Below are 27086 nucleotides of genomic sequence, written 5' to 3' on the forward strand. Positions count from 1 at the left end.
TCTTCTCTCTTCCTTCGATTCTCTCCGCTTCTAATAATTGATTGCTATTTGCGCGAGAGCGTCACTATTGTGTCGGTGCACGAGAGAATGGATCTCGAGATGGGATGCCGCCGTTGTTTTTGTGCCATTTGAAGGATCGGGTGCCATATTAAAGATTTTTCTTTTTGTTTTTGTTATTGTTTTCATTTCGAAATGTCTCCCCGAGCTTATTGGGTAACTCGTAAGCTTTGTAGAATTTGATTGCATTGCAGAGGAGTTGAAATGGATCGGGGCGGGGTGTGGGGATTGGGGGAGGGGGATCGTTAACTTACGTGGTGAAGAAGCTCACTGTTCAAAGCTGCTGTTTATCAGACTCACCTGTTCAACAGACGAAAAAGAAATTACAATTAGTTAAATGTACGACTAGTAGACTTTAGAGCGATTTATCACGCGCACCCGCTAACATAATTATCTAAACGAGGTGATATTTTTTCTTCTCACATTTTAAATACAGTTTCCAGTTGAAATGTTAGCCATTGAAGAATGGGGCGACCAAGTCACGATACCAATGCTGGTATATGCTGTTATTAATACAAGTGTATACATACGTATCTTTTAGAAAGGTACATTGAAATCGCTCGCTATTGGACGTCAGGCTCGATCCATTATCGTTTCTATTTTCGATCACGTGCACTTGCCGAGAAAAGCGTAATTGCACTACTGGCGTTTATTAAGGTCCGCTTCGGGTTTGTTTTAATGCTTTTCGTCACCCCATAATCGGCTAATTAATGGGAAAGGGAAGTAGTTGCAATGCCACCGGCTCCAAAGAGCGATCGACTTTAAGAATTTCGATGGGTAGAGGGGAACAACATTAAATTTATCATCCAAACATTTATCAGCTAGCATTCTGAGTAGACGAGACCGGATTTGTAATCGGGAAATCGATCAAATTCAACCATAAACACCGCTGGCACGTACAATCATCGCCCAAACTATTTATTACACAGTACTTGAATAGCGCTCGTTTAGCTATAAATCATCTACCCGCGAACATCATCTTAATTCTTCGAGCTTAATATTCGATTTAAACTCTCGCGGGAAATTGATTCGGAAGCAATGTTAATAATGTATAAGGACGTAGAGGAAAGCATTCGATTCCGCGGAGCACGCAAATGCGATAATTCAATTTAATTCGCAGATAACGGCACACAAATTCTTTCTTATCCACGAGGAGAGCCGTAATTCTGTCGCGGAGCAGCCGCGAGTGCCTAGCCATGTGGGTCAATGATCCCAGTGATCACCGGTGAAATTTTGCCAGTGTGAATCATCGATAGGCCGCGTTTTTCGGAACGTGAGGTGCGACGCGAATCGCGTCGCGATGACGAAAGGAGGGAAGAAAAGGCCCCGAACGCTGAGCCAATGTTGCAAAGTTATAATTCAGAACAAGGTGAATTTAATTGCCAAGAGCGTTACACACCGCGTTATACCTCGTGGCTCACCTACCTTCACATGCACACGCGTGAGTGTATTAACCCTCGGCATCGAGTGAAATGACCTTAAAGCGTATACAGGAACGCACTTTTACCACGAGTGAGAAGGTGAAGAGAGGGAGGGGATGACGGGCACGGGCGCGAAGGAGGGAATAGGAAGAGAGATCGAGTGGGGGGGGGGGGGGGGGGAGCCCGACATATCGCGAAAACCACCGCTAGGACATGTAATCGAGTAGGAACCGCAACCAAGGACGAAGCAATTATTCGGTGCAGCGAGGTTGTCCGGTCGGTTGGGATCGAAAAAAATGACCGAATATCTGCGATTTTTCACTAGACCGGAACTAGCTGCATTTACCTTTAAGCATTGCCAGGAATAGAGTTATTTGTATTGACGAGTAGTTGAGGGAGAAATACTATTATTAATATTAGAAATTTTTTCACTAGAGGCTTCATGATGATTCGATGATATTATAGAGAACCATTGTTAATTTAAATGATAAATTGTAAATTGATGGAATCGAAAAATGCTGACGATAATATATAAGTCTGGCAATCGATTTTTATCCACCAAAGCTTTTTTTTTTGTCGATCACCACATGAAAAAAGTATTATTTTATTACAACAGCCTTTTTAATAAAATTGAAAGAACTGGCGCAGTTTCAAAGTATTAATAACGACGAAAGTTGCAGCGAATAGTAATTTCAAAATCAATTGCAAATTTTTCTTCACGATGGAAACGTAAATATATATATGTATTTAATAATAATATATTTGAAGAGAGAGAGAGAGAGAGAGAGAGAGAGAGAGAGAGAGAGAGAGAGAGAAATTTCGCGCTATACGCGTCGGTATTAAGTGAACGCCCGCCATTCGATACTTTATAAAATTCATCAAGATCGATATTTTTATCTTGTTATTCGATAGATTTACAATTGTTTTCATTCAATATTTAATTGGCAGTTTCAATAATGAATTGATAAAAACATTCTTTCTCATTCGGATGCCAAGTTAAGTATTTGATATGTAAGCAATTGACAAGCACGCGTGTCGAGAACAAATGCACTTTTCCGCAAATGCTCGTACATTTTGAAATAGTCCGAACCACCAAACAAGGCCATATTGCCATATTAGATGTGCATTTTCATTAATTAATTTATTATTATAGCGTAATTATGAGATTTAATTGAGCATTAATTAGAATATGAAATAAAAATGCACCTAGTGAACGAATAATGCAAGCAAATTCAATTCGCTTGCCGTAGGATAAAGTAGCGCTCGGCTCCAATTAAATATACATTAGGCGAATCTCTCGTTTTAATACTCAGCGCACTTATACAACATGTGCAATCGTTGTTTGGCAAGCAACGTCGCTTAAAGAACGTTATCGTTATTGTCTACGCATTTCAGTGCACTTAGTCACGTGATAAATAATCAATTATTCGCCCTTGATGAACCGACTCTGCACAGCGCGCGCAATTGCGGTCCGCCAAACGGCATCCGACCCTATTATCTCGCGAATCCCGCCATATTCAACGAAACTCTGGCGATGCAAACCCAAACAGAAATTCGCCAATAGTAAACGAATTGTAATTACAGGCCTACCCAGGAAAAGAAAATAATCCCCCCCCCCCTTTCGCCGTTCAATCGCTGATAAACATAAAGCTCGAGCGTGAATCGAGCGGCGCGGTTTTAGTATCCAGTGACCATGAAAAGAGTGAAAGACCGAGGGACAAAAGAAAAAAACGAAAACAATGGCAAGGCGCGTACAATCGCGCAGGAGCCTAGATTTGTCTTTTCTTTTCAACGCAGCGATCGAGGCTTTTGTCGCTCTTTCAATGCTCCAGCCTCGGTCATTCAGCCGCGAACGCCCGCACACATCCTCTCCCTCCCGCCCACCCACCACTGACCCTGAGATCTCACGAGAGCACTTTTGTTCATAACCAGCGCTCCCGTTGTATTTCCCTTCGCTGCTCGGGCCCCGAGCGTTGTTCGCTTTTTCGGCCTCCATACCCATGCCCGCGGTATTTTTTTTTTACCGCTGACGCTGGCTGGGGATTGTGGGGCAGGGACGGGGGACAATTGGTCGCGAGGAGTAATTGGAGTTGGGCAGATCCGCGGCAAAATTGTCCAACGCACGTTTCTTTCAAACGGGACGAAACTGCGTAAAGTGTCTTACGAAATATTCGCTACACCTATCAATCGAAGACTCATTAACCCCCCCCCCCCCCCCCCACCAATCACACCATTTTAATCGGATAATCGCCGCCGCTCCTTGCAATGATATAATCTCACGCGCGAGGATCGAACGTGCGCGTAAACCAAAGCTAAACAAGCAGAGCAAAGGAGTGTAACATGCAACATCGTAACTCGCGATCTCTCCTCGGGGCCACTTAACGGCCCAAAATAAGCAGAATGAGAAGAGCAAACGTGAATGCACCTGCGCGGCTCGCTTACGTAATCGGCCCAGGAGGGAAAACGTCGGTTATGCGCGGCGCGCGAAAATCGTGACTTCCGCGATACGCCCAAGTGCGCATGCCTTCCGCCAAGGCACGAGTCCTGGCTTTCCCATCGGGCCTTCCGTCTCCCTTCTCGATCCACCCCAACGTGCGCCGCCTCCTCATTATATTTTTTATTCGTCGCCCAGACAAGACGAGGCGCAAAAGTGTTGCGACCTTACTTTCGGCAATACACGTTTAATTTAATGGATTTGTTGGAGCTGCGAGCCGATTACTCAGCACTACAGGTAAGCTCCTTCATTCCCGACTTTTATCCTTTTGTTATCCTCTCGTTTTCTCGCTTTTTTTATCTTCACCGCGCGCTTACCGAGTCGACTTCGCAAGTGCCTTATCGGGAAAGACTACACGCTCGATGCATACGCTTCGTAGTGCCAAAGTCACATTCGCGAAGGGCAAAGTGAGAAAATTAGCACAGGATTAGTCTCGTTTTGTTTCGCTAGCGCTTGTACATTTTTTCCGTTACGAAGGGACGACAGTACTAGGACTCGTATCTTTGGAAATCCTTCCTGATTAATATATGTCCTGGCAAAGGGAAGAGGGCCTCGTCATTACAAAAAAAAAAAAAAAAAAAAAAAAAAAACAAAAAAAAAACCGCATGTAAGAGAACCGCATTAAGCGAGAGATTCGAGGATCGCACAAATTTCTCCTAATTCTCTTACCAGCAGAAACTAATTGCGATAATAAAAAGACGGCGAGCTATTTTTATTCAACGCTGTAAGGCATTTAGAGAGCAGAATGTGAAAACGTCGAACCAATCTCTCGACATCCCGGGCATTCCGGAGCTAGCTAACAAAAAAATCGAGATTATATCATTTGTACGCTTTGAAGACGGATAATAATTTTTACATGAAGTCGCAATCGAGGCGAGCATCTTCCCCCGAGGAACGCGCTGTGCCAGCGAGGCAAGAAGCGAGCGGCGACGAGTGGAAAGAGCTCGGCAAGAGTCATAGTCAGGACCACCGGGAATCGCTTGCGCAACGGTCGAGTCGAAGCGCATCCGCGTCACGAGCTCACGATTTGCCAGACGGAGAAATGAGGAACCGAAAAACAAGGCTTTTTCATCGACGTTATAATCGCGCGAACGTGGAAGCGATGGGGCCGCTCTTACCTACTCGCTTGTGTACGCGATAAAAGCGAGAGATCTGGCAGCGGCATTTACGCCGAGGAAAAACTGCGTGCGGGGAAATGGCATTTCGCAATCGGACCCCAGAGAGACTTTTCAACAACGACGTTCGTATCGCGTACTCGGCAGCGGAAGTCTTTCGTTAATCGAGTTGCAATGGCACGACGCTAAGGGCCCCGTGATTACCCACGATCTCATCCACGACCCTTAAAGAGCCTCCTCTGCACATGTCGAATTATCCTCCCGTTGAAGATAATGCTTGTACCTACGCCACTGACCGCATCCTCGGCAACATTGTCCATCTGCATTCATACATTGTGCTTTGTCTACTTATAATTTTTACCTATTAACTTCTTCATCCGTCAATGCCAATCGAATGCATTAAGTGGTATCTTACCGGCCGCCGTGCCGTCGTGCCGCCGCCGTCGCCGTCGCTGATCCCTCCCTCGTTCCCCTATCTACACCATCTACCTCGCTATCCCGTTGGCGCGTAACTCGAGGGGTCGTGTCTTTAATATCCGTAGGTATTTCGTGTAACGCCTGATAAATCCAATTTGTTGGAATCGATAATCGCTCGGTCTACCGTTGATAATGCAATAATCACTCACATTCCTTTGTTTGGACTCGAGAATAAATAGAAAATGACCCAAGGGGTTTTCCCCTCGAGGTAACCAACGAATCTTCCTCGAGCTGTTCCTGGCGAAAATAATCGCACGCGCGTCCTCGTGCTGATTTAGGTCAAAGGTTAAGCCGACATCGGCTCACCCAACGTCCACTTATCGGTCAAACTCCTCGGGATAACGAGTGTAAGTAAGATAAACGGGCTCCCGTCCTAACATCGTGAACCAGATTTTCTTTAAAAGCCTCGCGCAATCTCATTACGGACCAATGCGCAATGATTTATAGCGCGATCGCGTCATCGTCCTGCCTCTGGCGAGACTCGCGCCGACCAAGAAGCGTGCGAATGACTGGCGCGTCGCTTTCGTCACTTCCTGCCCAGCCTTGGAACCCGCGTCGGGCAATATATAATCGAGGCTCGGACGCTTGGACAACAACGTGGGTACAACGACGGCGTCTCGGCGTATAGGCGTCTTTTTAGGTACTACCGTGGTATTATTATTTATTGGCCACGCGCCGTCGACGGAATGACACACCGGCCGAGGACTTGGTTAAATGAAAAATTCCTATTGGCAAAGAATTTGTGGAGGAAATATGGCGACGGAAGGTGGAATGGAACCGAGGCGGTGTGGAACACTATTTAACTGTTCGGATCTTACGAAATTATAAAGTTCGAACTAAATTGACTCGTGCGATTTATAGCCGAGATAAAGCCAATGTAAATTTTCGTTAATTCATCTTGTATTCGAAGGCTAATGATAATTAATATTTCACGTCTCGAGAGCCTTTCATTTTTAAATGCCTATCATTGAAATTTGGTGCTTTATTTATTGTTCGACTAGATTATTATTATTATTATTATTATTATTATTATTATTATTATTATTATTATGCTGCATTTATTAATTAGTGCATTATCGGCTGCGCATTATGTATGCAAAAGTGTATCCGTATATTTTTTAATTTTACCTTTTATTCTGACAATTAGATCGTTGATTGTTGATCATAATAAACATTAAGTTTTCATAGCGATAATGTTGTTCTACAAATTCGTAGTATTTGCACTCGAAGATGCTACCGCGTAAATAATAACTAACAATTTCACATAAATTAAGCGTAAGCCAAGTTATGAAGATTATAGCTTTGTTATTATGTATTCCGTGGTGAGTTACGAGGAGTTTCCAGCACTACAGTAGCAATCATCTATCCTAATTTAACTCAATTTTAGTTTTTCCTTTTATCGACGCGTAGATCCACTGCGTACGCATATAATCATCTAAATGACTTTACAAAGGGTTATATAATAGCAATGAAAATGCAGAAATAATCTTTTTAAACATTTGTAGCCAAATGGTAACAGTTGAACATAAGAGTCGTAATTACATAATTCCCGCATATTCTGTTGGTATCATCAAAAGACAATAAGGACGATTACCGAACAAAAAATCGCTCTTTTTCAATTGTCATAAGGCAGCGCTTCAATTCTCTAAAACCTATCGAATTCTAATAATACAAGTTACAATATTATTGAAAGCCTAATAAGTTTTACCACTAAAGTCTCATCTACCATATGCGAGATACGCGAGAAATATTCACGTAAGAGCTTTCCCTGCCCCTCGCTCCTCGCACTCCAATTAAACTCGCGCTAATTTTCGTTAAATGACAAAGAGAGAGTGAGGGGGGGGGGGAGCAGGGAAAACTCGAGCGATTTATCGACGTGGGAACGTGGAGCGCGTTATGATTTACCCAACATAATCGGTAAACACGATGATTCGTATGTAAGGACGACATACGAAATGCAGACACCGCAACTCTGCAACGAAAATGGCTGTTTATGCTGCTAGCTGCTACAAAGAGATAAACCGGAGGACCAAAACCACGAGTAATCTCAATTATAACAATTACCGCACACGCGCGTGCATAATAAATTCGTTACAAGCGTGTATTGACATTGAATAAGTGTAAATCCTATTAGACTGGATTAATTTGGCTAATACTTTGAATTTCGAGTTGAGAGTTGAAGAATATCGATGATGATCATGGCCACAGTTCTGCTGGCTTATCGACGATACATGGAGGACTTTACATTGTACTTTATATTATTCAATTGAAGATAATTGGCCCTTTACTATTTTAGCTTAGACGCTAGTACTTTGACAGCTTCAACAATAATCGCACGATGTTTCTACATTTCATATCGCCTTTCAAAAGGGAAAAAAGTAATTTAACAGACACAAACACACAAACACACAAACACAAACAAACAAAACATTAGGCAATCTATGAAAAATATCATAAAAATTTGACCGCTCTATAAGAAGCGTCAATTGCCCCTATTTTTAATTTAAGAAACAAAAAAATGCGATATTTTAAATAGTTGCATATGGACGGACGTAAGTAGCGCGAAATGAAACACAGAAAAGCTAGGTCATCGTCACTTAGGGATTTTCTGGACTCAAGCCACTTTCAAATTGTCATATTCATCTTTTCTTAAATGCAATAAAAATATCAAAATAGATAGTGACTGTAAGAAACTTATGCTTTCACTGGCAGAATGAGCCCGGGCAAATAATTATCAATACGCGGTTAAGGATAAGAATTCGATACGGAAGCGAAGAAAATCTTTTAGATCTCGTTATTTATAAAGTCATATAAAATTCCTTTTCTAACTGTGCGCAAAAAGTTATGCCACGCATGATAAGAAGGCTTCGATCGAAGCAAAACTTCATTACAAGGATTTCTCTCGCACGGATAATGTACAATGTGTGCATGTTAAATAAAAAGTACCGATAGATTTTCAAGCCCGACACGATAATATGACTGTTCTTTCGATAGATCACGATTTACGTCGACGTACACATGGCCAATTTAGCAGATAGAAATCTGTACTACCGTAGCCGCTGCATTTAACACTAAAACATAGAAATCTCTTAACTTATGCGATGTCGCGTGTCGTGGCAAAATGAACGCGCGGAAAAAGCCACACGGTTAGGCTGGCAATAACCTTAATTGTTTTTTGCCCAACTCCTTTCGATATTACAAAAACAATTAAACTTGTATAAATAGCAACTTCGTCACACACCGACCTTTTATATTTTTTATCTATGTTAACGATTAACCTAAAACAGAATAACATTGCATCTTATTATTACGATAGACTTCGTATTTAGAGGTAAAGATATTAAATAAAAAGAGAAAAAAAAATTTTTTGTTTTCTTTTTTAAATTTATGCATACATGTATATTCGTTTTTATTGAGTTTAATTAATTAGTTTAATTAATCGATGAGAATTAATTAAAGCGAATTTAGTAATAAAGCGTTTACTCTTTAGACTCTTTAGAAAATTTAATTTAACGACAATGGGACTGTAGAAAAATGATGAAAGACGAAAAATGTAGAAAAGCGAAAGATAGAAGAGTAGAAAATAAAAGACACGAGCATGTGCATTCTGTCGTCGGAAACGATTTGTATTTATAAGTCCTGGACAATCGCCAGGATGTCCCCAGCGATATATTCAAGGGATTTCATTTGGGAGATCGATCGAGCGACATCTTATCATCAACACATCGACAAAAATATATCCACAGTTTTTCCATTCTAAATAAAACGATGTTTATCACTTAGAGATTCATAATTTTTAAATAGCAAAGGCACTTGAATTATTTTTAGTCAATACTTATGTAACTTAAAATGTAAGTTACGCTCGTCGTAAAATATCCATTTTGCATGCTGCACGGTAAATTTTTATTACGTCTACATTAACACAAAGCTTACTTACAATAAAACCTTGAAATACATGTGTATTATTGCAAAAAGCGTATCATATTACTTATTTTGAAAATTATGTTGTATTAGTTTGAAAATATTTATTATAGCGACGGACTTGTGTACCGATAATTGTTTGTTTCAACAATATAAAATCTTTTCTCACTTTCGCATACACATTGTAAAATACATAAATTACTTAAAATCCAACGTTGATTGTCTGTGAAATATTTTTGCAATTGCACGAGCATAACACTCTATATTCACGATAGCTTCGTTTATGGCTCATCAAAATATAAAAAGCACGCACACAAGCACACAATTTCGATAAAAACAGGCCAATGATAAATATCTAGCCATAAAACTTAATTAATCAACGGGAAATCACTTAATTGTCGTTGATACCGTTGATAATACATAAGCACGTGGCATTCTGTACGTTAAATTTTTAAAGCGCCAAGTAATAGTGCCCTTGCGGTGCAACTGCAATTTAATAATAAAATAAAATTATGAGAGCCGACTTGTTCAGTATGAAGAAACGTAAGAGCGAGTAATCCCTGGTCCAATAACTCGGTGTCCTACAACTACCAAGTGCAATTCACTTTTGCACGCTCGAAATAAAGAGATCCTTAAAATAACCTTTTCCTCTAGGGCCGCGCGTCAACGTCAACCAAATAGTGCACAAAGTTGATTCGACGCAGAGTTTAAGAGTCGGCTAGAGAAATTGAGGTAGAAAAATTGTTTGACCTAAGCCCTAAGGACCTTGGGGTTAATCACTCGCCTTCATATCCTCTCTCCTTCATACCAAGTAGTTATGGAACGTAAGCGCATTATTGCACTACCGTCGCTGGCACTATTAATTGTAAAAGAGGGAGACGAAAAGACGGAGCGGCGGCTCAGGCTGTTTAGAATCTCTCGTCGTCTATTTGAAGAAAGGTCACTCGCTCTTACGGCCGACTGCCATTACGATGATGCCTTTCTCTCTCGATGGTAGAGCTCGACGTTACACAGCGGGATGCGCGACGAGTGCGCGACGCATCTTATGGAATCTTAGGGATTGTCTTCGATTCGATTGCCCCATGCACCTGAGACTTGGTAATGGGCGCGCGACGCCTTCGAGTCGGAAGATGGTGATTTGAAAGATGTATGGCGCCAATGCGTGGGCACGGGGTGAAGGTTGTGGATGTAGGATGAGGGCTTTGTCTTGTGCTCGTTGCACGGGAGGAATTTGCATGGGGCGACGAGTCATTGTCGTGAGTTCGATTCCGCGGATAAATATCCCACTAAAGAATGACGCCTCGATACCGCCTTCGTACGGTATAGCCTCGACGCCTGTTGATTGGTAATCCATCGATTCGTGAGTTGCTTAATTGAACTTAATTGCGCGATAATAAATAAAAGGTTAACTGTTTAACAAATTCGTTGGAAATTGTAAACCAATTCAATTTTTTTTTTTTTTTTTTTTTTTTTTAGTTCTTATAAATGTTTCCAGATGATATTAACATCTCTGGATGGGAACATAAATGGTTGATGGTAGTTAATTCCTATTTGAGATGGGATTAATTTTTTCAAATGATGAATAAACCTCGGTAGTAAGTGAGAAGAGTAAGAGCGGCTTCTTGTAGAATGAAAAATGGCGCGAGTGAATGAAATGGAATATCCATGACTACTTGAATTCTGTAAAGCAATCGGACCGATCATCTTGTTTCTAAAAAAAAAAAAAAAAAAAAAAACTTTTCACATAGAAACTATGATTTAAAGTATATTTAGTATTATTAAGAATTGTATTTGATCTAAATTCATACATCTGTACCGTTCAAATTTAGGTCATACTTGTGAGAAGTAAGATTAGGTTGGAGATATTTTAAGTCGTGATTTACAAACTATAAACAAATACTAATTCCACTGAATTATATGTTTGATGACATTATTGCTAAGAAATTCCACTCGATATAAGCAAACCTCGTTTTAGTTACAGAATTGAATTCCATGTAAGATTGCATGTAAAAGCTTAGAGTATCGAAACGATGTATGTAGTGGAGCGCGAACGAGGAAGCAGGCGAGATAGATAGATAGAGAGAGAGAGAGAGAAAGAGAGAGAGAGAGAGAGAGAGAGAGAGAAGGGATTGAAAGTTTTTAACATGTTGTACCGCATTATTATTAGGAATATTTAATCTTTAAATATCTTGAAATATAATTAATAATTAAAAATTTGTAAAATTTAGCCGATTAGCTTATTTTTACGCTCATAAAGGGCCGACAAGACATAAATACATATTACAATATCTTATGTAATATTTAAAAGTAATGTGATACGTGTTGCTTTAACAATTATTATTCTTCTTTAACAATGCGAAGAATATTACATTTTATTTGCGGTTTATATTGTGAAAGCATTTATAACCATAATATTACTCTAGACGTTGTAGTCAACTCGATGAAAGTGATATTTAATTTTATAATAAAAAATTATAAGACAATCGAGAGAGAAATGAGTGGGGAGGGTGGGGTGGAGAGAGAGAATAGCTACATTATTATCAACTGCATCTGTTTAGACATACTCTTTCTTTTTCACAATTCTAAATATAAATGTCAAAGTAGGGGTTAGTACTATTTAAACGAAAGTAAATAGAATAGAATTTTATATTTTCTCACTTTATGTGAAAAGCAAAGTGTACATTTAAACGAAGAAACTTTTACTTTCAAAATCTCTACGGTAGATTATTTAAAATATAACTTATTCGTCTTGATAGTCTGTGAAAGCATAATTATTTTTTAAAAATAAACCGTCTCTAAAAATATATAAATTTTGCAGCATCGGCAACAGCATCAGCGGCAGCAGTGGTATTAGAAAATATTCACGAAATCAAAATTTCGACAAATATTTTTTGAAAAATATATTGACGAATCGAGCCTCTTATCAAAAGAATTAGGCTTCAATTTTGGCTCTACGCGATGTCAATGGCTGTCGCACACGATACAATGAATCGAGAAGAGCTCTCGAGACAGGCGCATTCAAGATTGAGTGAGTGAGTGAGTGAGTGAGGCGTAGACATTTGTTCGGGCAGATGAAGAAAAGTCACAGACGAGCGAGAAAGGCTCGTAGATATATTTGCCGTGAGTCGGCTTGCCACCGCCGCGACAAGACGACCCCCGGGACTGTGGTACGAGAATAGTAACTGGTGTAACGACGACGATGTCTACGAGAACTCGAGCACGTACACAGCCGAGGAGAGTATCTCCGGATGGACGTTCGATGGCTTTCCTGACTTTTTGCGGGCTTTTTGCACTAGGGAGAGCCGAGGGCAAACATTCGCTTTCTTAAATGGCGATGATGACTGCCAGTCGATAAATTCCCGCTTGTATTACATGTTTTTCTCGATTATCCGAATATCGGATTAAGAAATTGAAAATGCCCTGGAACGTTGTTGCACAAACACGAATGCAACGAGTCCGCCGAATGATGCGGTGCATAATACATTCCTTATGACATGGTTATCATGCATGATTGTTATAAGTGGAGAAATTTTTTATTTAAAATACTATTGCGTTAGAACAAGAATGAATGTGCAACTTCTATCTTGAAATTTTTTCCTCTTAATAAGTTGATTCTTCGATACGAAGTCCAAAACTATAGAAATTATTATGAAATAAATTTTTGTCAATAGCTGACAGCAGAGAGTAGGAATATATCGTATATTGGACTGTAACATTAAATTTCAAATAATTCGTCATCTTTGTAAAAAACCGTAGAATAAAAAAATAATCATCGGTTCTCAAATTATTTATCTGAGTATAAATATATGAATGGATCAAAGCAAATGATTACCTTTTGTAAGGCAAACTATTAACAATTTATAAGTGAGCTACTTTGTTGCTTGATTAACGCACAGACACGCATACAGAGAGAGAGAGAGAGAGAGAGAGAGAGAGAGAGAGAGAAAGAGAGACACACACTCGCACTCACGCACACACGCGCGCGCGCGCAAACACACATTGATATTGATTAATACACGCACTATATATATATATATATATATATATATGTGTGTGTGTGTATGTGTGTGTGTGTGTGGATACACAGATCTTTAAACAAATATCATTGAAATAATACGATTTCCGGTGGCTTTTTTAATATTTTTTCCTACAATTTTTATCTTAAACTGACTAATTCGAAATGTATATCAAGATATTCCTTTGACACTGGCCAGCATCGATTGAGATCACAGTAGAATTATCATTTCCTTTATCGATTAGACGATGAGCACTCGTCTCATATGTTAACAAGCTGATATATAAAAGAAATTTGTTTTTATTTTTCACACAAATATTTATGCTTTTTTAATTATTATTTTCAAACATTGTAAATAATGTAGTATATATACCATTGCGCTATCAACGCATGTAATTTAAAAAGTAGGCGAACCATAGATAATTTACGTCAAATTAAACCTGATTATATTAAAGCATAAAGCGTTTACGTTTTCTTTACTTTCAATCCCCGATCGCTAAAGCCCTTACACATAATCAATTGAAAATACATCTTATCGATCTGAAAAAGCTTATTCAATTTTTATATTTGCCAACGATAGATCCGAGAGACATTACTTAAACTGGTGTATTAACTTTTGCCGATTTATGCAGGATTATTGACCTAAAAAATTCATGTATTTTCGTCAGCGTATAATTAGAATTAAAATATGACCTTAATAAATTATAGGATAGATGAACTCGGCATTATACATCCCACGTCATATATCGCATAGGGAGCACAAGTCATTTCGCTTCGATCTGCCTGGCTTTAACGCAGATACATCGCGCTTACCTGTCGAATGTAAAAAGGCATTTTAATATTTTTCACGCTTGCGTTAAGCATTAAGAAAGATTTATAGCAAACTATAAAGATTACCGTAATAGATAGCCCAGCGAAAATGCCAACCACAATGGTATCCTGAAAATCTAGTGATTTATAATGATTGAGTTTTAGAGACTGACGGATGCGCCTCCAGCTAACTCATCGAGGAAAATCAGCTGGACGAGAGCCGATGGACTGGATGGATGGAGCCGAGGAGACTCAAAAACCAACAAACCGTAATAAAGAAATAAATGATTGACATTGGCGTAAGCTTCTCTTACGCGAGCAGGCAATTTTTTCTCGATAAGGTTCGAGCTTTCGCTTTGCCCTCCTCGCACGCCTTAATTACGCAAAGAAAGGAACGCGAAGCCCAGGATAATCGGCCGCTCAATTAGAATTTATCATATCGGAAGGCGCGCGCGCAGGCGGAAAACCGCGATGGTGAAAAGCCGGGGAGAGAATTCATGACGGCATGCCACGAGTTCGATTATATCGCCGGGGAAAGTATCGAGGTGCCGTAGGCCGCAACCTTGGTGGCGCGATAGACCGGGGGAGAAGTTTCTCTTGGGTCGGGGACGAGAGGCACGGGCACGGCCGAGTGAAATGAGCCGCGCACTTGTTCCGCGTGGTGCGCGCGTCTCCTCCCGGTTTTTTCATATCGAGGAAATTGCACGGGGGAAAAAATCTTAATTTCGCCCGGTGCATCCAGTTCGTTAATCGACAGCTAATAGAGAAAATCGCCGCTAAGCTTCTCACGCGTCCTTAATAAGTTCTCGGTTGGTATCTGATCGTGCCATGGAAATACCGCTGAACAGGTTAAGTGCACCGAGTGTATGTCCGCGTGCAGCCCAGTCATTATTCGATTCTACGAGAGACTATGATGAAAAAAAGGAAGAAAAAAAAGAAGAAAAAAAAAGGATACCGAACAAGTCGACCTGAATCGAGTTACTTGCACTTTTCTAAGCTACTCGAAGGAGTACAAAAATTTTCTCTTCTTATCTGCGAATACCACCACTTCTTTGACTTCTGTCAATGAGTTATGTAATTTCGGGGCATTCGGCCATTTGTATATAATCCCCTATAAATTATTTATAATCTCGTATTATTTACGGTTCGGAATTCGATCTCAGCTTGCCCGAGAGGCGTAAATACCGATGGCACTGATAGCGATAAACACGCCCTTCTTCGACGCGATGAAGAAGTTGGCCGGATGGCGTTCCCTTTCAGTGGCTTTCTATTCGAGCAATTGTCGGTGAAAATGCTACAGCGATTTTCGACCACAATAATATCGGTATTGTTAAATAAATTACAAGCAAATTGCCCCTGGTTGCAAAGTTATTATTCCAGCGCTACGTTGTTTGCTAAAAAATACAATTACTATTTCGTAATAATGATAAGCTTTTAGAATATAGACATTAAGAGCGCAATGCATAATATATAAATGGAGCTTTTAAATGGCTGTATTATATAAAGTGATTAAATAACGAATAGTATTGCGGAGATAAAGTTAGTAGTTATCATTTAAGCAGTTTAATTACAATGAAACGAGAGAAATGATTTTTGTTTCTATTATACAACAAATTTTCGTTATATAGTACGTCTAAGGGGCGTGGAGGGGGATGCATAACTTATTTATCGTATGACTTATTTTTTCGCAATGAAAATTCTATTCTTTTTTAAAAATAACTCTTTTATGCAAAACAAATGCACAGCTTAATACAGCGACGATAAATTTTCTTCTGAAATGTTTCCTTCTACATCATATTTGAAAATTGCTTCTCTAGTATCAACTGAAAATTTTCTCAAGTGTTTCGTGAAATGACGTAAGAGCAATATTATATAAACTGCCTAGGCTTCAAAATCTTAAGCACACACGTATTTGTAGTACCAAAAATTATATCTTTCGTCGAGAGGTGTGAAATGCACCTAAAAACTCTGGCAGTCAAAGATATATTATTATCACGTGCTTTTACATACATAAACGACGATCCATTAGTTACAGATAGTGCGCATAATAAATATGCGCGGCGTTGCAATTGGAAATTGAATTCGAGAAGTTTTGCACGACGACAATGTGAACTACAATATAACATTGGATAGACCGGCGTAATGTACAATAATGATTAACAATTGTAATTTTCGGCGAGCTATGCTTGATTACTATAGCCGATGCGCTTATGTAATTTTTAATAAACGCCGAATATTTCAATAAACAACCACACGTAACTGTATTTATAGATAAAAATATTTATACTTCAATACAATAGATAAAATTCACTCGATTTTTAATCAGTTGATGTTTGTCAGTAATTCTGTTTCTATTAATTGATCGTTTAATTTCACTTGGATTATTTAATAAGGAAAAAATTTGCACATAAATAAGAACGTAAAAAAATAAGTAACATTTCGTTTTGCAGATTTAATGTACTCCTCGAGTTATTTACGAAAAATAATGTGGTCGTTTAATGTGCTCATTATTTATTATTATTGGCAATATTTTCGAAGTTATCCAGTTATTCGAGCATACTTAATCAGAAAATTTTAACAAACGACGTGTACGCCAACAACTGCATGATATACATCATTTTTTTAAATAATTTTCCTTTTAATATTATATGCTTTTATCGTTATTAATAAAGTAAGCGAATCGTGAAGTTACGTATGCACGCTTAACTACATTCTTAAAATTATTCGCAAACAAAATAATTTCAATATTATGTAACATTTAAATAATAACATCACCGAAAGAATTATGAAACAGTGTGTTTATACGCGTAATTTCTAACTGAAACGTAAATCACGCCCATATATATATATATATATATATATATATATATCCATAAAATTCTTATACAGAAATGTAAAGATTTTTTTGACATACGTTGACATTTAAAGGTTGACGTTTAAACTAAAAATAATACACGTGGACATGCAAAGAGAACGTCGCTCTTATTATAAATACACCGATATTAAATAAGAGTTCATATTTATCAAGCAGCTGCAGGGATTTGCCGACATTTAATAAAAATTCGAATAGGCCAAATTAGAAGCTAAATAATTGTCCCAAAGAAGGACTTTACGAAGTGTAAAAAATCGTAGTCCCATTCCTCTATCCTCTTACCGCATCTCTTTTTAATTCATAATCAATCTCTCGGTAAAGTTCCCTTAGATTCACGACGCTTTGCATCGGCGACCCGCGAATGTTTACACCATCCATTTGGCATGGAATGCACGTAAATTCGTCGAAGCTGATTCCACGCGGAGCCGCGCGTCTCCTGACACACGTGAGAGGACCGGTTCCCTGCCACTGAGATAAGTCCATTTAAATCGTGTCTTCGCCTCCTCCTCCATCGCCTCCTACTTCCCTCCTGTCGCCCTGCCACCAGGGCACCAGCCGGCCCCGAAACACCCACGAATTATGTACGGTTGCTTTGTGAGCGCTGCCGCCGCCGCTGCTGCTGCCTCTGCCGCTGCCGCCGCCTCTGCCGCCGCCTCTGCCGCCGCCACCGCCGCGAAAACGTGAACCAAGCGCTCGAAAGCGAAGGAAAAATCCCACGCGAGGAATTCGTTATGAGATGATGAGAGGAATTCCCGTGGCGCGCGCGTTAAGATTCGTACGGTGACTACACCATTTTTATGACCCATTGGCTGTTTGTTGATTCTTTTTACTTTTTAATCGGTGCTTTCTTTAATTTTCAAATCGAGGCGATTTTTTTTTTGGTAGTGGGGGGGGGGGGCGATGCGACCGAATCGAGCTACTTGCATATTCCATTTTCGCTTAAAACTTGCCCAAGCCATTAAGTATATTTACCTTAGACTTAAGGCGTACTTTGATTTCAAGTAGCGTTACACGCGTTCTATTTATAGCGTATTGAAATTCGACTCTAAGGAGCTTAAAGAACATGCACGCTGACGTTTATTAAGGTGTACGAGCGCTTCGGCGATCTTCGTGCCGCAACACTTCCAGTTAATGGCGTATCTTGATTCTGTTTATTTACTCAAACTTCTTCAATGAAACTCGCTGTACTTGTTGGTAGTATGTATTATGTTGGTATATGTATGGGCATGCATTAACCGTATTATTTTCGGTTAAATTAGCTAGCTTGCTCTTTTACAAGTTGTCGCTTGTTGTTCATTTGTTGTTGACGCTTTTATTTTATTTTATGTTTCTCTTTATCGAAATGCTTCTGAAATTGGCAGCAAATCTGTTTAGTCACTGTGCGCGATTATTGAATCGATTTGAGCTTCGTCAAATTATAACGAGTCGTTGCCTTTTTCGGCGCCTAATAAAATATTTAAAATTCAAAAGTACCTGAGTGGCTTTTTTACTCAAAGTAGTTAGAAAGTATTCAAATAAAAACTAATATATTATCAAATGTATACCGAGTATTTTTACGATTCTCAAAAAATACTTATGCATTATGACCGTAGAGTGAAAATTGAAGCTGGAACGTTGTAATTGTAGGTTAACGACAGGCAATTATAAATCCGAAATTTTAAATTATTGCCCAGACTATTAGATGCTAACAGTTATCGATGAGTTGTATGTTAAAAGGTTTTCAAATGACGACGAGGAAAGAGATTAATCTTACGACTAATGAAATTTTTCGTTTTATTTTACTTAATTCACGAATACGCTCTTACACAGCCAAGCTGAAAAACATTTTCACCGCCGCCTGGCATATTATAAATTTCGCTTTTACGAACTTTCAATGACGTATCGTCGGTAGGGAGCAAAATCCCAAGCACACTATCGAGACTCGCGGAGCGATGTTCACGAGCTAGGAATTTGATATGCCGACGAAGCAGCCGTCACGTGGATCCCCGCATACTTAACGAAAAAAGAAAGAGGAAAGAAAATGTTTAAGAAAAGAGGACAAAAATTCAATTTTAATCAACGGCAATTATGCGAAAATGAAGACATTACATTTCTCACGGTCGTGCAAGCGAACGCACTAATAGTGGCCATTGACGAGGAAGAAAAAGTCAAAGAAGTGGTGATTTGTCGCGCTGTCCGAGATTTCCACCAAAGTAAACCGGAAAATAGTGCAAGGCAAGACGACGGTCACGAAGAGAGCAGCCGTGTACATAACTGGACGTTTGTTTGCGTAAAAAGGGCAAGGCACACCTGCCGACTGCCTTTTGGATACGTCGTCAGGCCGTACGACGATAATCAATTAGCCTAAACAACTATGGTACTTTCTCTGCCATCCTCTGCCCCGCTATTCCATCTCTCTCTGTTCCGACTATCGAAGAAAGTAACGGTCGCCTATATTATTCCCTTGTTTTCAAACAGGATTTCTGTACTCGATGTGCGGCCAAATGTCCGGTAGATCAGCATACGCGCGACCGTCGTTATAAGGTTTCCTTTCGGCATTCAATCCCCCCCCCCCTCTAACTAACTCTAACTCTATTTAACTCTATCTTTATCCATCTATTTTACAATCTCTCACTCCCTCATTCTCTCCCCTCCTCCTTCTCCTCCTCCTCCTCCTCCTCTCTCACTCACTAGCTCTATCTCTATCTATCTCTATCCCTCGAGCGCATTTATCTAGCTGTCCAGCGGAGCTCGCGAATGTGCTATATTTCGCGATCTAGATTTTTGCATTATTTTTACCTTCGAGGTCATTGATGGAGAGGGGAAGTGGGTGGTGGAGGGAGAGGCCCATTTTCTCACGTGCATGTGGCTCTCGTCTAGCTGTCAGATATGTGGTTATGTGACGACACACATACGAGATGATGAATTGGCTACGTGTACTCACTACTCATCTACAGGCCGTTTTAGTTTTGTTTCACTGGCGTACAAAAGAATCTTTGTGAATTTTCATATTTGCAGTGAAGATTAACACGAATATCAAATGCAAGTGCACGTTTATTAAAAGAGCCGCGGTCATGAATATTGCTATGAGCTCTACAGGCGTGAACAATGCGATCGATAACTTTTTATATAATCATACGAAATCGGTTAAGTGAGTATTATTTCAAGGTTTCGTATTAATTCGCGTAAACCTTCGCCAACAATAGTGGATGAGAGTTTTTCAAGCGTACGAAAAACGCTATTGTCAATATTGCGAAAATGCTTTTTTGCTTTTCTTTCTTATCGATTTACTTAATATAATAAAAAAGAAATCCTAATGAAATTAATTCAAGTGTCGATAAACAAAAGTCAATCGCTTATTAAGATTTTTAATTTCAGTACAAACTATGAAGTTTGATATATTTGAAACAAGGCATCCATCTATTTGCTTTAATAAATTCAAATAAATTTTACCCTAAAATTTCTTCAAAAGTACTTACTTTTTCTTAAAACCATCATCGCCATATTTATCAAACGAGTAAAACATAGAGTCTATATGCATGTGTAGACACGTCTTATATATATATATATATATTTATTTATTTATTTATATATTTATTTATTTATCATGACCAATTTCACAATGAAATTGTTATGGAATATTATCAATCAACATACTTTAGAGGGCATATGTTAATTTTTATTAGAAAAAGTATTTCTGATTCTTGTCATTTATCTCTGCTCATTCCGACTCTTTTTATTTAGATATAGTTGAATATATTATACCAGTATAAAATGTCTGGAATTTAAAGAATATTTTGTTGTGATCAAATTTAAAAATAAAAGATCTTATATTATAAATGCGTTTTTGAAATTATAAATATGGATTAGGCACGACTAGTTATTGTGTATAATATTCATATAATAAATCACATTCATTATTTATTGGATATATGTTAATATATCAATATAATAATTTTTCTTTTTACGCAGTCAATTTGTACTCCAAGTACCAATCAGACGTCGACTACTTATATATCAAATCGCACACTATCGCAAATAAGATGTATTCAAACTCAATTCAGCCAACTATTGCATTCAAACATAAAAATTGTAATTTAGATATTGGATTTAATATTACCGATAACGGTATATTCTGCGTAAATTTTATTTTAATATTCTGGAATTTATATAAACCACCCTTCGAATAAATTCAATTTAAAACTTATAAATTATAAAATACGCATAAGCAGAATATTAATCACATATGCATAATTATTAATAATTAGTCTACAATTTAAATGTAAATTATATTTCATGTCACATTTTGAATTATCTTTCCTTAAAATGTCTTCAAACATCTACAATGCAGATTTTCTATATATATATATATATATACAAACATATATATATATTACTTAATAAAATATACAAAGCCCATGACGTATCTTGTAGTTTGTTTAAAAAATTGTTGTAAAATAATTAACAAACCTAGTAATAAATTATTATTCGACAATTTTGTTTAACCACTTTGAACCCCATCTAATTTAATTCATGAAATTTATCATAAATTTTTTATTAACTAAGAAACTTACCAAGAACGTGCTAATAATTATAATTAAAAGGCAGTATTCCCAATTTATTTGAAATACATTTAAATGCAATGCCTACGAACATTCAAGAAAGATCCCTAGCCGAATAAATAACATAATTATGATGAAGATCAATTAAGATACGATCGATTATGCCGATCAATCATAATGATAACGGCAATGATATTAACGACATGTACCAATGTTGAAACTGAAACGAGCACAAGTTCGCCGATTAATTCGGTTTCGTTCACCAATAACGATACATCGTCTTCCTCTCGTTTTCTCTCTCTTTCTCTTTCTTTAGCAGTAAGTTTACGAGTCGTGTGCATCAAGCGTTCATACATACACATAACGGAATATCCGTTGGGTGCCGTTGCTGCAGCACCAGGAATATATCTCGCACTTGCTATGCACGTATGTCGATGCCAGAAGAAGAAACTCGTTCGATGAAAGAGCGAGCGAGATGAATATATATATATATATATATAGAGAGAGAGAGAGAGAGAGAGAGAGAGAGAGAGATAGAGCGATAAGGGAGGAAGGGAATTTTTAGTGTACGTACTACTGCATCAGAGAACGAGTGAACCGGTAAAACGATCAGTTACAAACTTAGGGAGAGATTGTGGTTTCTTTTCCTTCCTGTGCCATATATGAACGATAAGCCTGTCGAAAACAGCATAGAGATTGCATTCTCTCTCTCTCTCTCTCTCTCTCTCTCTCTCTCTCACTATTCTACTGCCTCACATCTGCGAGTTGCGAGCTGTTATTTTCCTTTCGTAAGAGATGACAGCATCTGACGAAATACAGAGGATATATTTGAAATCCGAGACTTCGGACTCTCGTTCATTCGCATAAAATTGATATAATGATAACAGATACATTTTACGCCTTCCACATTTTTATTTGAATTCCAGGTTGCATCTAAGCTCGTGATCGAGCCCGTTTATTTGCATGCACGGAGGCCTGTTTTATTTTGATTTTTTTTTTTTGTAATTACGCGAGAGTAACTTTAATATGGTTGCGACCGATTTTAGCCATATAATTTATCTGTATCTTTAATTTTTAAAAAAAGCTGGGGTCAATTATTATCGCTGAAATACGTCTAAAGCAACTTTATATATACTATTATTATGATTTACATATATATATATATATATATATATATATATATTTAAAAAATGGGACTTTAATAATAATAAATACATGTATGAAGCGGCAAAAAATTTTCATTTATGAGATAATATGATTTTCTTTTGGAAAAATCGAGTAATTTATATATATACATATATATATATATATATGAATTACTTGCTTTTTAATAAAATTTTACAACAAAAAATCTAAGTACATTCGTTCTAATGTATATGCATAATGTATGTATTTGTGAAAAAAAAACCGTTCGTTAGGAGAACGCGATACGCCTAGATGACCCCTAATGACTGATGAAAATAACGAAACCAAATAACAAAAATTACGTAGTGTGAGATATAGTGTTAAACTTATTTGGTATTTTTTCATTACCTCAGCTTTCTCCCATGAAATTATGTTATTTGTATGTGCCATATTGAAAAATTGATTATACAAACGAATTAACTTTGATTTTATAACATAAATAATAAATATTGAGTTTTAAGCAAATAAAAAAATAAATAAAAATATTTTGTATCATGTTGGAGTACGAATTGGAAATTGAAATGAAAATATACGGAAACGAGATTAAGTCGACTTAAATGTAAATATTGATTTTTACTTTAAAAAAAATTAATTTACATAAGTATGTTTAGTTTAATTTTGAGCTTTTAGGAACTCATCACTACAAGTCTTTAATTTATCTTGTTGTCAAAATTATAACTTATGCTTCATTTAAATTTTTTTTTCATTTAAATTCATTATTCAATGTATTATAGTTTTTTTTTTTTTTTTTTTTAAGAAAAATGATAGTACTCTATAAGAGTTTATTTTTTAAGACATAACTATTACGATGTGTATTAATTGATAGAAATTATTAGATGGATAATAATTTTTCTATTTTAGTTAGAATAAATACATTATACTTTAGAGCGACATAATTATCTTTTACCTAAAAAAAATTCTAGTATCAGCTTGCGATACAATTTCAGATAAGGATTATATGTGCTGATGAATAAGCTCAGTCTTGTAAACTGCAATTTCTAGTACAACTATCATAGTAAAATTTCTTCAGAATAAAAATAGTTGAAAATTCGCATTTGCGCGCGAAGAGTATGTTTAGAAGAAATTAATAATGATTACGATAAAGATATAAATTAATCGATATGAATAAACCTCTAGGTGATCTCCAAGATTTATAGCTTTATACGCTTATTAGTTTAGTATTTTAGAAAAGATATGCGCGATGCGAAATGATAATAAAACAAATTTAAGTGTAATTTATATCTAAATAAATGAATAAATAGAATTAATATCGAGACTTGTTAATCATTTCCAAAACAATACGAATTATCGTTGAAGAAAAAGGTTTCCTATTACTCAAGGAGATTTCCTATAACGGTTTATGCACAAAGAACAAATGCATATAACGTATTAAAAGGTGACCATTACAAATTTAAACTATTCTAAAAATATGCGCTTTCTATTATAAAATATACATGTATTGAAATTAATACGATGGTTAAATGTGAAGGTACCGTAGTATTTTCATGTTTGAAAATTGTTTCGGCGTGAAGTTTAATCGTTTACCAGACACTATAAAATAGTTTGAATGGCTTCTTCGATCCTAGTCACCAATATATATTCAAATACCTAATAGCCGCCTAAGATAATATCCTATGATAATAAGATAATATTTATTAGGAGAATAATTTCATTAATGAAACCACAGTAGGTCTTGCGCGTACGGGACCCGCTATTAATACATAGGCAAACACGGATTAGTTTACCTTCCGACATCATTTTGAGCACCTTCCAATACAAAGGTGGAACCTGCCTGAATACAATACCGATGACAGCTGGCTGCATAATTACACATAGTTACCAGTGTCATGAGGATGAGGCTTTGCCAAACTGTTATCACCATGAGGCTTTGACGACATATGTTAAGAGATTTTCAATGCTTAAGCGAGGAGTGAAGAAATTGAGGTTTGATGAAATACAACGATTGCTTTATTAATACAGCCTTTCTGATTTTTCTATGAATTCTCATAACTATAATCCGAGTTCTAATTATTTATAAGACCAATTTGATATAGATAAAAATAACTTTGTACAGAACAAAAGACCAAATTAATTTGCATAAAGTTAATAATGAAATTAGCAAAATATAAAACAATTGTGTGAATCGATGTAAAAAGTTGAAATTTGCGATTCATATTATTTACCCATTACATCTAAAGATACGTACGTTATAAAGCTCAATTTATTTAAACATTGTCATTAAAGCAATAGATATAATCCATATGATGTAATGATAATCGATGTAATGAAGTCTGTAGAAAAAATATTCATCAAGTTTGTATATATTCGATAAAATGTAAATAAATAAAAATAAATGATTAAAAATAGAATTTAGTCATATATATATATATATATGTATTGAGTATAAAAAAAGTTTCTGTTAAGGAATACAAGAATAAAGTAGTAAATCCAACGATTTCAAAGTTCTCTCAGTTTTCGCAAAATTATGAATTGAACGTTCAGAGGCAACAAGCAAGATTCCAAGGAGGGACCTTTCCGATATAAATATATATATATATATATACACAAGCAGAATGTCGACAAAAAAAAAAAAAAACTTCATGTTCATGTTAAATCTATTGCGAGATAAGAACGGTAATGTAATAACGGATAAAAATTATGCATTCAAGAATAATAGACTAAAACCGGATACGGTGAGGTCCACACCATTAAACTTTACATCGATGAGCCTAATCTTATATAATAAATTATTGTTATTCATAAAAAATATAATATAAAAAAAAATATAAAAAAAAAATATGAAACTGTGATATAAAAAAAAATTCGATTAGTAGTATTTAAACAAATTAAATCTAATAACGTAATAAAAATTCTTCAAATGTATAAACTTATTTGTAAAACTTGATTAAGAGATACACAGCTAAATAATTGGTATAGACTGTTTGTATTTCTTTATATGCGGAAGTAGATTAAATGAACCGAAGTAATTAGCGAAATTAAACATAATTCATTACCTTCCAACTGTTGGTAAATCTTTATGTACGGTTTTGTTAATAACATTCATCTTCAAATCCGTAAATAATAATATATTTTCGTATATTTGCGATCATATGTAGTTATTTAAATTGCATACAACGGGTGGGAGAAAAATATTTTTTACAAAGTAATATCAACTCTATTTCATAAAATAAAGAAGCACATATTGAACTTTAGTAATGAGAAAATATTATAGTTTTATTATGTATAAATTGTTTAAATACTTCAAGTCTTTATGTGATAGTTGTAAGCTTTTTATTGCAAAATATTCATTTTATGAATTAATTCAAAACAATTAATAGTTATAATTTTTTTTTTATTTAATTTTTCGGCAAATTATTGAAAATTATATAATATAGTATTATACGAGCGAAGATACAGGTATGACGAATAATTTATAATCTTAAATAGGTTAGAATTGGATTATAAATATATTGAACTAAAAATAACAAGATTTTTGGAAAGGCAATGAATGTTAAGAATTGGGTAAAATCGTAACGAATTTCCGCTAAGTGAAAGAGGGCATTTAGAAAATGGTAAATTGGGTTGTGGGGTGTATCGATGTGACAAAAGATTGTTAATTAATTATGTACGCATTTAAAGATAATAATTGTCAATGGATTAATAAAGATATGACATATTATAAATTGGTAAAAAAAAAAAAAATATATATATATATATATATATATATATATGCATGTATACATACACAGGACGAAAATTAGAATGTGCAAAAATTAAATTGTTTGAAAATGAGCTCAAATGAAATAATAGTTAGATGAATGCATTTTTCAATGAAAACAGTTTAATTGTAATAATGAAGAGTTCTATTTCACACAATATAAAAAGCATAATTAATTAAATTGGAGAGCGATAAAGAAGCGCACAACTAAAATGATAAGATAAATATGAGATTGTAAAATTAAAATAAAATTAAAATAATTAAAGGCCTTTAGGCGAAGGAACATAAGGAATGAAGTATAATATCAAATTAGATATGGAAGAAGTAAATTGGGAGCAAATATCCTGGACAGAATTGGCACAAAATAAAGAAAACCAAAGTGCCGCTCTCACGTTGACGAGGTGATGATTACTTTTTTTAATTTGATAATCAAGTAATAGTAATAATAAGATAGATTCTT

General features: G+C 36.5%; 1 protein-coding gene across 1 annotated transcript in view; it reads right to left on the reverse strand.

Moving 5' to 3' along the window:
- The window catches only part of Amph (amphiphysin), a 66159-nt gene that overhangs the window by 35530 nt on the left and 3543 nt on the right, over positions 1–27086 (reverse strand). The window lies entirely within an intron of this gene.

This window comes from Ceratosolen solmsi, unplaced genomic scaffold, assembly GCF_000503995.2.
Source record: "Ceratosolen solmsi marchali unplaced genomic scaffold, CerSol_1.0 scaffold2, whole genome shotgun sequence".
Lineage (NCBI taxonomy): Eukaryota > Metazoa > Arthropoda > Insecta > Hymenoptera > Agaonidae > Ceratosolen > Ceratosolen solmsi.